Source organism: Bubalus kerabau, chromosome 8 (assembly GCF_029407905.1).
Source record: "Bubalus kerabau isolate K-KA32 ecotype Philippines breed swamp buffalo chromosome 8, PCC_UOA_SB_1v2, whole genome shotgun sequence".
Taxonomy (NCBI): Eukaryota; Metazoa; Chordata; class Mammalia; order Artiodactyla; family Bovidae; genus Bubalus; species Bubalus kerabau.
In genome coordinates this window covers 29,559,407-29,572,134 of record NC_073631.1, presented here as the reverse complement: position 1 = coordinate 29,572,134, position 12,728 = coordinate 29,559,407, and positions in this window count along the sequence as shown.

Below are 12,728 nucleotides of genomic sequence, written 5' to 3'. Positions count from 1 at the left end.
ACATCCATTGGATCATTGAAAATGCAAGAGAGTTTCAGAAAAACATCTACTTCTGCTATATTGACTATGCCAAAGCCTTTGACTGTGTGGATCACAACAAACTGTGGAAAATTCCTCAAGAGATGGGAATACCAGACCACCTGACCTGCCTCCTAAGAAATCTGTATGCAGGTCAAGAAGCAACCAGTTAGAACTGGACATGGAACAACAGACTGGTTCCAAATAGGAAAAGGAGTACGTCAAGGCTGTATATTGTCACCCTGCTTATTTAACTTCTATGCAGAGTACATCATGTGAAATGCTGGGCTGGATGAAGCACAAGCTGGAATCAAGATTGCCAGGAAAAATATCAATAACCTCAGATATGCAGATGACACCACCCTTATGGCAGAAAGTGAAGAAGAACTAAAGAGCCTCTTGATGCAAGTGAAAGAGGAGAGTGAAAAAGTTGGCTTAAAGCTCAACTTTCAGAAAACTAACTTCATGGCATCTGGTCCCATTACTTCACGGCAAACAGATGAGGAAACAATGGAAACAGTGGCAGACTTTATTTTTGGGGGCTCCAAAATCACTGCAGATGGTGACTGCAGCCATGAAATTAAAAGATGCTTGCTCCTTGAAAGAAAAGCTATGACCAACTTAGACAGAATATTAAAAAGCAGAGACATCATTTTGCCAACAAAGGTCCATCTAGTCAAAGCTATGGTGTTTTCAGTAATCATGTATGGATGTGAGAGTTGGACTATAAGAAAGCTGAGCGCCGAAGAATTGATGCTTTTGAACTGTGGTGTTCGAAAAGACTCCTGAGAGTCCCTTTGACTGCAAGGAGATCCAACCAGTCCATCCTAAGGGAAATCAGTCCTGAATATTCATTGGAAGGACTCATGCTGAAGCTGAAACTCCAATACGTTGACCAGCTGATGCAAAGAACTGACTCATTGAAAAACACCCTGATGCTGGGAAAGACTGAAGGCAGGAGGAGAAGGAGACAAAAGAGGATGAGGTGGTTGGATGGCATCACCAACTCAATGGACATGAGTTTGAGTAAGCTCTGGGAGTTGGTGATGGACAGGGAAGCCTGGCGTGCTGCAATCCATGGTGTTGCCAAGAGTCGGACACAACTGAGCAACTGAACTGAACTGAACTGATGTATGTATCTCTATACATTTATGTTTATTATAAATTTTACCAATACAAGGCACATAATTTACACATGATATACAATATTCTTTATGGTAATAAAGAATACATATAGACAGATGTTTCTTATAAAATGCTTTCACTGATATTTACCAAATGTAGATGTGCTGGCATGAAAGTTGGTTGAATCTTTCTTTTGAATTAATAAGTAAGACAAAAGTGAAACAATGAATATATATGTTAAAGCTTCTCTTGCTCAGTCAAAAATGGGAGCAATTTCTTCACTGAAGTGGATAATAGTTTATATATTTGAAGAACAATTGTAAGACCATTTCCTCAATTTTCTGTGTGCCACTCACAATGTAACTGCTACATCTTCAACATGTTTTAGAGTTTAGTCTGCATTATTTACAATATTCCTAACACTTTAAGTCTAGAAAATCAACAAAACAATATCTCTGATGTGTAACATTTGCCAATTTCTATGGTGTAAATACTCATGGTAGGGCTAATTTCAAGATACTAAAGTGAACTCAACAAACACAGACTTCAGAATAGATGTACACTTGCACACCATTATACACTGCATATCTACCATTTAGGTAAAACAGACCTAAGTAAACTTAAGAGCATAGATAAAAGAGAATGCAGTAAAATGATTAAAGAGCATGAGTTCTGAATACTTGTTAAATTTCTTTTGAATAAAATTTATTAATTGTAAGTGTACATAATATAATTTTCAATAATGGCTGTATTTAACAACTAGCTTGCACAATTTCTGAAAAGTTAACAATCTGGTTCTCAGAAACGAGCGTAAGCCTGCTCCAATGCCCCGTTGCATGAAAATACGGCTTGCACACCTTCCATTCTCCTGTACCTGCTCTTGCTACAGTCAACCAGGACTTGCAGTTCCAAAGCCACGGAACTTTTGTATACCTATCTTACGTTACCTCAATGCCACAGCCCAACCCTCTCGATACACCCTTCAACTACTCTGCTGTCCTTTCACAGATGTATTTGAGGACTTTAGTCATCCACCATTCTCCTTACATATTCATGCTATTCTAGCCTCAGTCCCCTTTCCTGCTCATGTAGGCTATCTAATGGTTTCAGTTAGTAACTATTCACCAATGACCCCCAAATCTCTATCACAGACCAGACTGTTTTGCTAAATTCCAGAATGAACTGCACACCACACTGACTTAGGTCACCTTCTTACATGCTTACTAGTTAAGTAATTTGTGGAGTACGTATTTGTTTATGTCTGTCTCTCCTACTAGGCTGTAAGCCTTACAGGCATGTGGAATATTGTGCCTTTTTTTCTTGCCATATCTCAGAATCTACCACATTCTCTAGCACAGTGATTACTCCAGGAATCAATAAAGGTACAGATGACTAACCAATAAGCATTTCAAATGCAACAAGTGTAAAACATAACTCAGTAAGTGTCCCCCAACATGCATTTCTCTTCTGAATCCCAATCACATCGAATGATGCCAATATCCAACCCTGCTCCCTCTGAGAGAGCCCTAGATTTCCTCTTTCCCTTATTCTTCTTATCCAGCCATTCGCCACAGTCTACTTTCTCATCTCCTAAATATCTTTCAAAGCTGTTTCCTTTTCTGCATCATTATTCCTGCTACGTTGGTTTAGATTCATTCTTGCCAGGACCACTGCAATGGCCTCCAGGGCTCCTTGCTCCTGTCTCTCTTACTCTAACTCAAATGCACAGTGCTACCAAAATGATCTTTTTCAAACTGTGACTATGGCCATCTCTAACAATCTATCAGTGGTACTCCACCAGGTAGGGGATGAACTCCAAACTATGTCCCCCAGAACTTACAAGACTCTCCATGGTCAGAACTCCATCTGGCTTCCCAGCCTCATCACCTTCCACTTTTCCATGAAGAACCTACACTCCATCTGCACTCACATGATTATAGTTCCCCGCTCTCTTTCCTGTCTCTGAGGCCTAATGTACATTTACTTCTCTCAGCCTGGAATATCCTCTCTCTGTTGTTTACATGGCAATCAAGCGTAACCATAAGTTTCTTTGATATTGTGAACTGTTTTTTGACCCCCAAGGAAAATCTCTCCTCCATACTTTCATAATAGTCTTCTATGACTGTACTTAGCCCCTTCCATAATGGCTCATTTTCTCCCACTAGACTAAGAATGTCTGCTCCAAATCAACTATATCTACCACAGGGACAAGCACGTAGTAAGAACCCAGCACCCTTGTATGACTGTAAAATGAAAAACCCTTTATTCTGCAGAGAAAATACATATGCAAGTAGCTGCTGTCCCTTTCAAAGCCACTCACCTTGAAAGTTATCTGCTTAGTTTAATGATGGTGGCATTATTCCAAGTATTTTTGGAAGGCAACTTTCAGAACTGTCTGGGGAACATTCTTTAAATTATCTCAAGTCAGGCCAAAAAACATCATGCTGAACACATCTGAGGCCTAGGAGGAACATAGGGCAAGTAATACAGTTCTGTGTACAAAATGAACAATGAAATATGTAAAAGATAATGTAATGATTGATTTAGGGAAACTAATAAACTGGCTCAGAGTTATATAGAACCTCAAAGAATCTCAGAAAATATTTTATTATTTGTCATTTATTATAGGTTCACAATATGGAATCTATCAGCACCAGTAATTTGCTTGATCTACCTCATGAAGCTCTTCAAATTAGCATTTCCCAAAGAATATACAATGTGAATATGGGGGAGGGTAGTGATTAAAGAAATTTAGTATACAGCATTAAACAAAGTGAAAAAGATTTATTTACTCTCAGATTCTTCAGAGCTATTAATATCTTAATATGACTCTCCATGAAGTCCATCTATGATCCACGGGGTTTCTCAAATTCTTTTAACTCCATAATTTTTTTCTGGCAGATGCTATAGGATTAATGTTCCATATACTTTGGGAAACTTTGCATTGAATGGGACCGGATGCATCTTCATGAAATAAAGACTTGTAACCTGAAACTACACTGAAACCAAAAGCTACACAGGAGGTTACTTAGAATTTATTCTAAGTGCCTTACATAATGCACATCATTTACCCTTAAACAGATTTTCACAACAATCCTACAGAATAGTATTATATTATAGTATAGGTAGTAATGGGGTCCCCAATGTACAGTTAAGGAAAGAAAGGCTAATCAAAGTTAAATAACCAATGAGACACTACACAGCTAGTTAGCAATAGAGACAGAATGTCACCCTGTCCTAACCAACACATGGGTCCAAAAGTTTAACCTGACCATTGAGTGTGTTCTCACTTGCACCATCTCTTAAACTTAACTCAGTCTCTCCTGAATATACCGTTCCTTTATAAACTCCTTATTTTCACATGGCTGTGTGTGCATACTCAGTCGCTCAGTCATGTCTGACTCTTCGTGATCCCACAGACGGCACCCACCAGGCTCCTCTGTCTATGGGATTTCCAAGGCAAGAATACTGGAGTGGGTTGCCATTTCCTCCTCCAAAGTCTTCTCAACCCAGGGATCAAACACGCATCTCCTGCATTGGCAGGCAGATCCTTTACCGTTGGAGCCCCCATGGAAGCCCTTTCACATAGCTGAAAAGAAGGTAGAAGTCGCTCAGTCGTATCTGACTCTTTGCGACCCCATGAACTATATATAGCCTGCCAGGCTCCTCTGTTCATGGAATTCTCCAGGCCAGAATACTGGAGTGGGTAACTGCTCCCTCCTCCAGGGATCTTCCCAACCCAGGGATTGAACCCAGGTCTCCCACAATGCAGGCAGATTCTTTACTGTCTGAGCCACCAGGGAAGCCCTTCACATGGCTAATTCCTAGGTATTACATTAAGGTTCATTTTATCCACTTTCCTTGTGATGCCTTCACTGCCAACTGCCTAAAAATAGTCATTCCCATGGTACCTTATTCCTTTCATGGAACTTCTAAATTTCCTATCTTATACAAACTGCATAGGAAGGCCAGTTTCACACAGTCTTATGAAAAAAAGCTTTTAATTGGCTAACAGACCCCTAAGTTTATGGCCTAACCACATGCCCACTCCTTTCTCTGGGTAAATTTGGATAAATGCCATAACAATAAATGTGAAATACTGCTTTAAACATTTCAAAGCATCTTCAGGAGTTACCATTTCATTTATATCTCAACTTTGAAAGGAAGGAAAGTTATCTTTGTAAAGAAATAGAGCTTTAAAAAGCTAAGCACCTCAAAAGTTAATCAGCATACCCACTCACCTAGCACAGTACTTAGCACATAATCTAATGGCCGAGTAAATGCTTGTGTTAGGCCAACTTAAATTCTGATATTTTTCACACTTGAGCACTCCTCACAGAGTGGTGTACTATCTCCATATATAGCGGACTCTACTAATGCCCACCCACTTTCCCCTGGCCCTTACTACTCAACTGTATGCCCACAGGCTTCCATCTGCCAACACTGCTATTTTGTTGCCTGGGGTTTTCACTGAACCCACGCAGCAGGCTGGAAGCTGCCCTCCACCAAGGAGCCCTATAGTGTGACATGCAGCTCCCTTGCTTTCTGGATAGATAATTCCAAGGGGGACTTTCTACAATTTCCTCAAGAAGAATTAGGTTTCAGTTGCCCCAAACTGTAGACGGTTTAATACAACCCTCTACTGACTTACTGACTTTAAGGTTTTAATACAACCCTCTACTGAAGAGGCTGTCAGAGGATGAGATGGCTGGACGGCATCACCAATGCAGTGAACATGAACTTGGGCAAACTCCGGGAGGCGGTGAGGGACAGGGATGCCTGGCATGCTACAGTCCACGGGGTCGCAAAGAGTAGGACATGACTGGGCTACTGAAAAACACGGACTTACGTACTCCTACTCATGTGTTCTCTTTTTCCTAAATAAGCTACCAGCTCTCAAACCTTTGTCTCAGGGTCTGAGAAACAAGACACTATAGGACAGGAAAGAATTTTCAGTTTTAAAAACTAAAGGTTAAAAAGCAAGGGATCATTTATAAATAATTAAGTATAATCACATTTTCGAAAAGAAAACATTAACCAGCCACTATTTGCTACTGCATGGTGAAAATATCCAAACTGGAAATTGACATTACATGAATTTTAACATATTGATTTTCTGACATGAAAAGGTAAATTACAGAAAACACTCTTAAATCTGTTGGGGAAAGTGCCATTTTAATAACCGCCCCCCCCCCCCCCACTTTAAGGCCTTAAATCTAACACCCTCCTTAGGTGCATAGGTTGAGAAAAGTGAAAATTCTTACATTTGCTTGTTTTACTATTTTTGAAATAGCTGTATAAAGGGTGTGTGTGTGTAAGGGGCAGGGGGGCAGGGGGGAAGGAGGGAGGATATTTGGGTAGGGAAGAGAGAAAGAAGAAAAGTTCAGGTTGTGTTTAATGAAGGCATCTTTAAACAGTGCTCAGATCTCTAATCTTCAGTAATGCAAATACAAGCTGTCTTCTCCCATTTGATGTCATTGAGCATGTCCATTCATTTATTCAAATTTTGCTAAATACTTCTATGGAGAATTACTAGGATTTACATGTATAGCCAGAAAAATAAGAGAGACAGAGCTATGCCCAAGGAGTTGCTTGGGAGATGAGGAGACGGAAAACTAAATAGTTACCCTTTGGGGTGATAAGGATCTTCTCCGTGGCTCAGACTGTAAAGAATCTGCCTACAATGCAGGAGACTTGGGTTCAATCCTTGGGTCGGGAAGATCCTCTGGAGAAGGGAATGGCAAACCACTCCAGTATTCTTCTCTGGAGAATCCCGTGGAAAGAAGAGCCTGGCAGGCTACAGTTCATGGGGTTGCAAAGAGTCGGCCATGACTAGGTGACTAACGCTACTACACTACACTTCCAGGGTGATAAGGATTGTCCAGGGTGTTTGGGGGTCACAGAGGAGATGCTCCTAGCCTATATAGGGTGAATTGGGGAGGCGGGCAATCTGGATTAAGACTCTGACATGATGTTTGCTTTCAAATATGGTCACCTACACTCAGTCCATATATTTTATTTAAAATTAAAAACTATAAAACATGAACACTTACATGCCCAGTGAAATTTAAAAGAGCTTCTTTCTAGGTTTTCTGATTGCAAAATTTGGATCAACTCCAAATTAATCTCTTTTCATTTTGTAGGGTGCTCCTGCCTGGCTCTGGAGAATATACCTAATCCTCCTCTCAAGTAATCCAGCACTGGTGTGTAAGAAGAAATCCCAGAGGAGGTGAGAGCTGAAGCAAAATTTGAAGGAAAATTAGGAATTTTCTAGATGGGGACAGGGAGGGAAAACTGGGTAGGAGTCTTCTGGCAAAACTGTGTAAATGGGTAGTCCTGAGCATAGAACTCTGAGGGCAGTTAAGGGACCAGCCCAGGGGGGTGGGGGTGGGGGCGGCAGGTCAGAGACATGAGAGGACTAAAATACCAGGAATGAGACTGGAGAGATGAGCAAAAGTCAGATTTGCTACGGTCTCTGATTTTTTTTTTTAAGATATAATTCAGATAGCATAAAATTCACCCTTTATACTTTGTAACTCAGTGATTTTTTTAGTATATTCAGCGCCTGCAACCATTTAGCCCTATCTAATTCCAGAACATCTTTATCACCCTAAAAAAGAAACCCATATCCATTAGCACTTACATCCCATTTCCCCTCCTGCCAGATCCTGGCAACCACTACTTTATTTCTGTCACTGGATAGTTCATATAAATTGAGTTATACAATATATGACCTTATAAAGGGCCTTACAAATCTGGCTTCTTTCACTTGGCATAATGTTTTCAAGGTTCATCCATATTGTAGCATGAAACAGTACTTCACTCTTTTCCTTATGGACCACTGTGTGAAGATCCCACATTTATTGTTCATCAGTTAGTGGACATTTGGGTTGTTTCCACTTCTTGGCTCATAGTTAGCAATATTCATATATACATTTTTGTCTAGAACTATGTTTTCAATTCCCTTAGGCATATAACTTGCAATGGAATTACTAATTAATATGGTAACTTTATGTTTAACTTTTTGAGGAATTGATAGACTGTCTTCCAAAGTGGCTGCACCATTTTATATTCACATCAATTCTAAAAAGTCTAGTCATCTAGCAGGCAGGTGAGACACTTAAAGTCTTAAGTCATATTAAATTTTTAATTTTTAAGAGGTCACTCCAGAATCAGTATGGAGGATGATTTAAAGGATTTGGATTAAAAAAAAAGGCAGAGAAGTCCATTAGAATCCTACTGCAAGTAAGCAATAAGAAACAAGTCAGTCTAACTAACATAGCACTAGTAGGGATGGAGAGAAGGAATTGGAATTAAAAAGCAAGGGGAAGAAAAGTGATATCACTTTTAGAAAAGACTGATTTAAAACTTAAATTACCCAGGAAGATAAGTATCATAAACTTAAATGCCTAAAAGATCAGACAAGTAATGGAAATAAATAAAACATATAAGATGTAAGCAATAGGGAGTGGGAAGGGGTGGCTATAACTAAGAAGAAAGAATACATCCACTCTAAAGAAGTGGCTATAACTCAGCTCCAACCACCTCATGTGATGGGGAATGCAGGTGCAGTATTGTCAGAAACAGAAGCCAAAGTCTGGATTTCATGTTAAACATCCTGATCTTTAAATACTGCCAATGGATAAAACATTGCTTTGCGTTCTGTGCAATATCAACAAAACATGCCCATGCAATGGCACCCCACTCCAGTACTCTTGCCTGGAAAATCCCATGGACACAGGAGTCTGGTGGGCTGCAGTCCATGGGGTCGCTAAGAGTCAGACACGACTGAGCGACTTCCCTTTCACTTTTCACTTTCATGCATTGGAGAGGGAAATGGTAACCCACTCTAGTGTTCTTGCCTGGAGAATCCCAGGGACGGTGGAGCCTGGTGGGCTGCAGTCTATGGAGTCGCACAGAGTTGGACACGACTGAAGCGACTTAGCAGCAGCAGCAGCAGCAACATAGAGTAAAAGGGACAGTGAGCTAAGAATCAGAGTATGCCCACAAGGAAGGGGTGGATTAAAGAAGATTCTACGATGAGGTGAAGGAAAGAGCAGAAGCAGAGGAGGAAACTGTAATGGTGTGACTTCCCAGTGGTTCTGGGACAACAGACTGCTAGAAGGGGACTAGTAAAATAGCAGAGGGAGCCATTCACAGTGCAGAAGGAAATATGGACTTTGGATTTGACTTTGACAACTATGAAATAAAAAACATGGGAAAATGGAAAAAAATATTTGCTAATTGTGAGCAAAGTACAAAGTTAAAAGATAAAGGTCTCTCTCTCTTCCCAAACATTGTTTCCTTCAAAAGTCAGTAAGATCATGCGCCTCAAATCTTTAAGTTTCTCAGAAAAAGAGTCAGATGGGTTTCCCTGGTGGCTCAGCTGGTAAAGAATGGGTTCAATCCCTGGGTTGGGAAGATCCCCTGGAGAAGGAAAAGGCTACCCACTCCAGTATTTTGGTCTGGTGAATTCCATGGACTGTATAGTCCATGGAGTTGCAAAGAGTCCGACATGACTGAGCGACTTTCACTTTCTTTCTTCAGCTTATAAATAGTGCAATTTTTAAAAAATGAGATCCCTTGAAGAAATTTGGATCTCTATAAGACCACTTGTTCTCAAGCTTACAACTTAAAAATGGAATTACTTATACTCCCTATAAAGAAAAAACTGCTGGTATGTAACAGAGACAAGACTAACAGGTGGCCCAGTGGTAAAGAAACCACCTGCAATGAAGGAAACACAAGAGACATGGGTTCGACTCCTGGGTTAGAAAGATCCCCTGGAGAAGGAAATAGCAACCAACTCCAGTATTCTTGCCTGGGAAATACCACAGACAGAGGAACCAGGCAGGTTGCAGTCCATGGGGTCACAAAGAGTCAGACACAGCTAGAGCATGGACACAGTTAGTTAAACACCCTAGAAGTTTCTTGCTCACTCATATGAAACCCCAAGCTGTTATGGCAGCTCTGCTTCAAAAAGTCATCATCACTATTCCAGCCTTTTTAAAAAATCATGTTGCTCTGCCATTTTTATAGGGCTGGCCTCTTCAGCAAGGTCCAAGTGAGTATACCACCATATCCACATCCCAGCCATTGAGAAAGGGAAGGAGAGCGCACCCCAAGCCTTTGATGGACATCAGGAAGTCACACAAGTCACTTCTGCTTACATTGTACAACCAGCACTATATGGCACATGGCATAATTCCTAGCTGCAAGGGAGGCTGAGAAATGTCATCTTTATTCTGTAGGGGTCTATCCCCAGTGAAAATTCAGGGGCTCTACATCCAAGGACAGTGGAGAAAGGGGATACTGTGAGACAACTAGCGGTCTCCTCCACAGAGTGGCATTCAGTTTTTTAAGATTCTGTTCTTAAAGTTCTATAAATAATTTATATTTTGGTTCAGTTTTACAAGGGAATATAAATCTGGCCTAACCTTTATGCTTAAATATTGGAAACACAGCAATGTAACATTGCCACAATTTTGGCTTCATCGTGCTGGTATTTATGACAGTGCTGAAGAAAGTTAAAGTTAATTTTAATCTGTTCTTACAAAATTATTTTCCTAAGAATTCTAAAGGAATTCTAGTCTTCTTGCCATGCTTAACAACTAGCTTTCAAAAGACTGCATTAAAAACTCAAATTATAAAATAAAAAAAATCATTGACATATTCCTACAGCATATGGAACTATACTACCTCAAAGATTCTTTTAAATTAACACAGTCAATTGTGCCCTTACTGCCAGAAAACTCTTTAAGTAATAAGTATGCACTATAGCCAGATATGCTCCTGAATTCTGACACTTATTCTCATATTAGTTCACAATACTATATTTTATCAAATACTAGAAAAAAACTAAAAATGAAATAGTTCACCAGCACATGGTTCACTACTGCTTGATACGTGAACATTCTTTTAAGACTTATCCATGAACTATAGAATCTTGTAAAAAAAAAAAAAAATATATATATATATAATGAGGAACTCCTTAAAAGGTTATAGAATTTAAGACAGTAATTTATTGGCTGTTTTATAATGATTCAGATCTACAAATTCAAGAGTATATTATTTAAAAGCTTTTTAGCTTCAACCTTCCTTACAAAAACAAGAAAAATTAGGTACTTCCCTATAGTAGCATTTTTTATCCACTTAAAAGCATATAAATTATTATGTTTAACAAATTTAACATCTTAATTTTTGAATGGGCTTCCCAGGTGGTGCTAGCAGTAAAGAACCCACCTGCCAAATTAGAGACATAAGAGACATGGGTTCAATCACTGGGTTGAGAAGATCTCTGGAGGAGGAAATGGCAACCCACTCCATGAATGTCTTGCCTTGAGAATGGTTTTGAAAAAAAAGAATAGTTTTGATTGGCCAGGGCAATGATTAATATCATCAAGCATAATGTAGGACATAACTATTAAAACAATTTTTGAAAATATGTTTACACTACAAAGTATTCATTACAGTAAGTTTGGAAACTACTGAAAAGTAGAAAGAATACTACAATAAACTGGATTAAATTGAGTATTAAATACATAAATTGTGTCCAAAATTACCTTAACCAATAGGATGTTACACGAAAGAGCAAATGAATGGAGCATACCTACTTCCAATCAAGACAGTAACAATGATGGGAACTGCCCCCCTGACTGAAAAAAAAATGAAACTACTGTATAATAGTTTTCAAGATACTGAAAACTATTATTTTTCAAAAGAGACAAGAAAAGCATAATGTGAACCCTAAGAAATGGGAAACTGATGACATTAGCCCTATGACTCACCCAGCTTCCAGACACTGGCTCTGGAAAGGAAAATTGAGGCAGAGCCTGGCACAAACTCTGAACTGAAGAAATGTATCTGAGAAATCGGATAAATCAGAGCAGCTAAAACCCTGAGGACAGAGTATGAGAGGGAGGAGAGCCAAACAGAGAGCAATCTCTAAAGATCTGTAGATACCTCTGCAGCTATTCAGCAGAGTACTGATCAGCATATATATATGAGGAAACAACCCACAGCAAGGAAAAGAAACACACAATGCAGGGAATTGTGCTGGTTCCCACCAGCCAGAGCAAAAAACCTGATAATTCACCAAGTTTAGGGTAGAGGATTCAGAGACTAATCTTAAAAAAAAGATCTAAAAGGATCAAACTGTTTCCAAGTTAACTGCATTCCATTAAAAAAAAAAATGCTCAAGAAGATTTATAGAGATATAAAATATATCCAGCACTGTATAAGGTAAAACTCACAATGTCTGGTATTCACCAAAAATTACCAGGCATGCAAAGAAGTAGGAAAATATAACCTATAATAAGGAAAAAAATCAACCCAAAAAACTGACCAAAAACTAAAAAAGATGTTAGAATTTGAAGGCCAGGTCATTAAAACAGTTACTATAAATTTACTCCATATGTTCGAAGCAATTAAATAGAGACATGGAAGACTTTTAAAACACTCAAACCAAACTTCAAGAGATGAAAACTACAATGTATGAGATTAAAAACACACTAAGTGTGGAAGCAACAGTTAGAACTGGACATGGAACAACAGACTGGTTCCAAACAGGAAAAGGAGTACGTCAA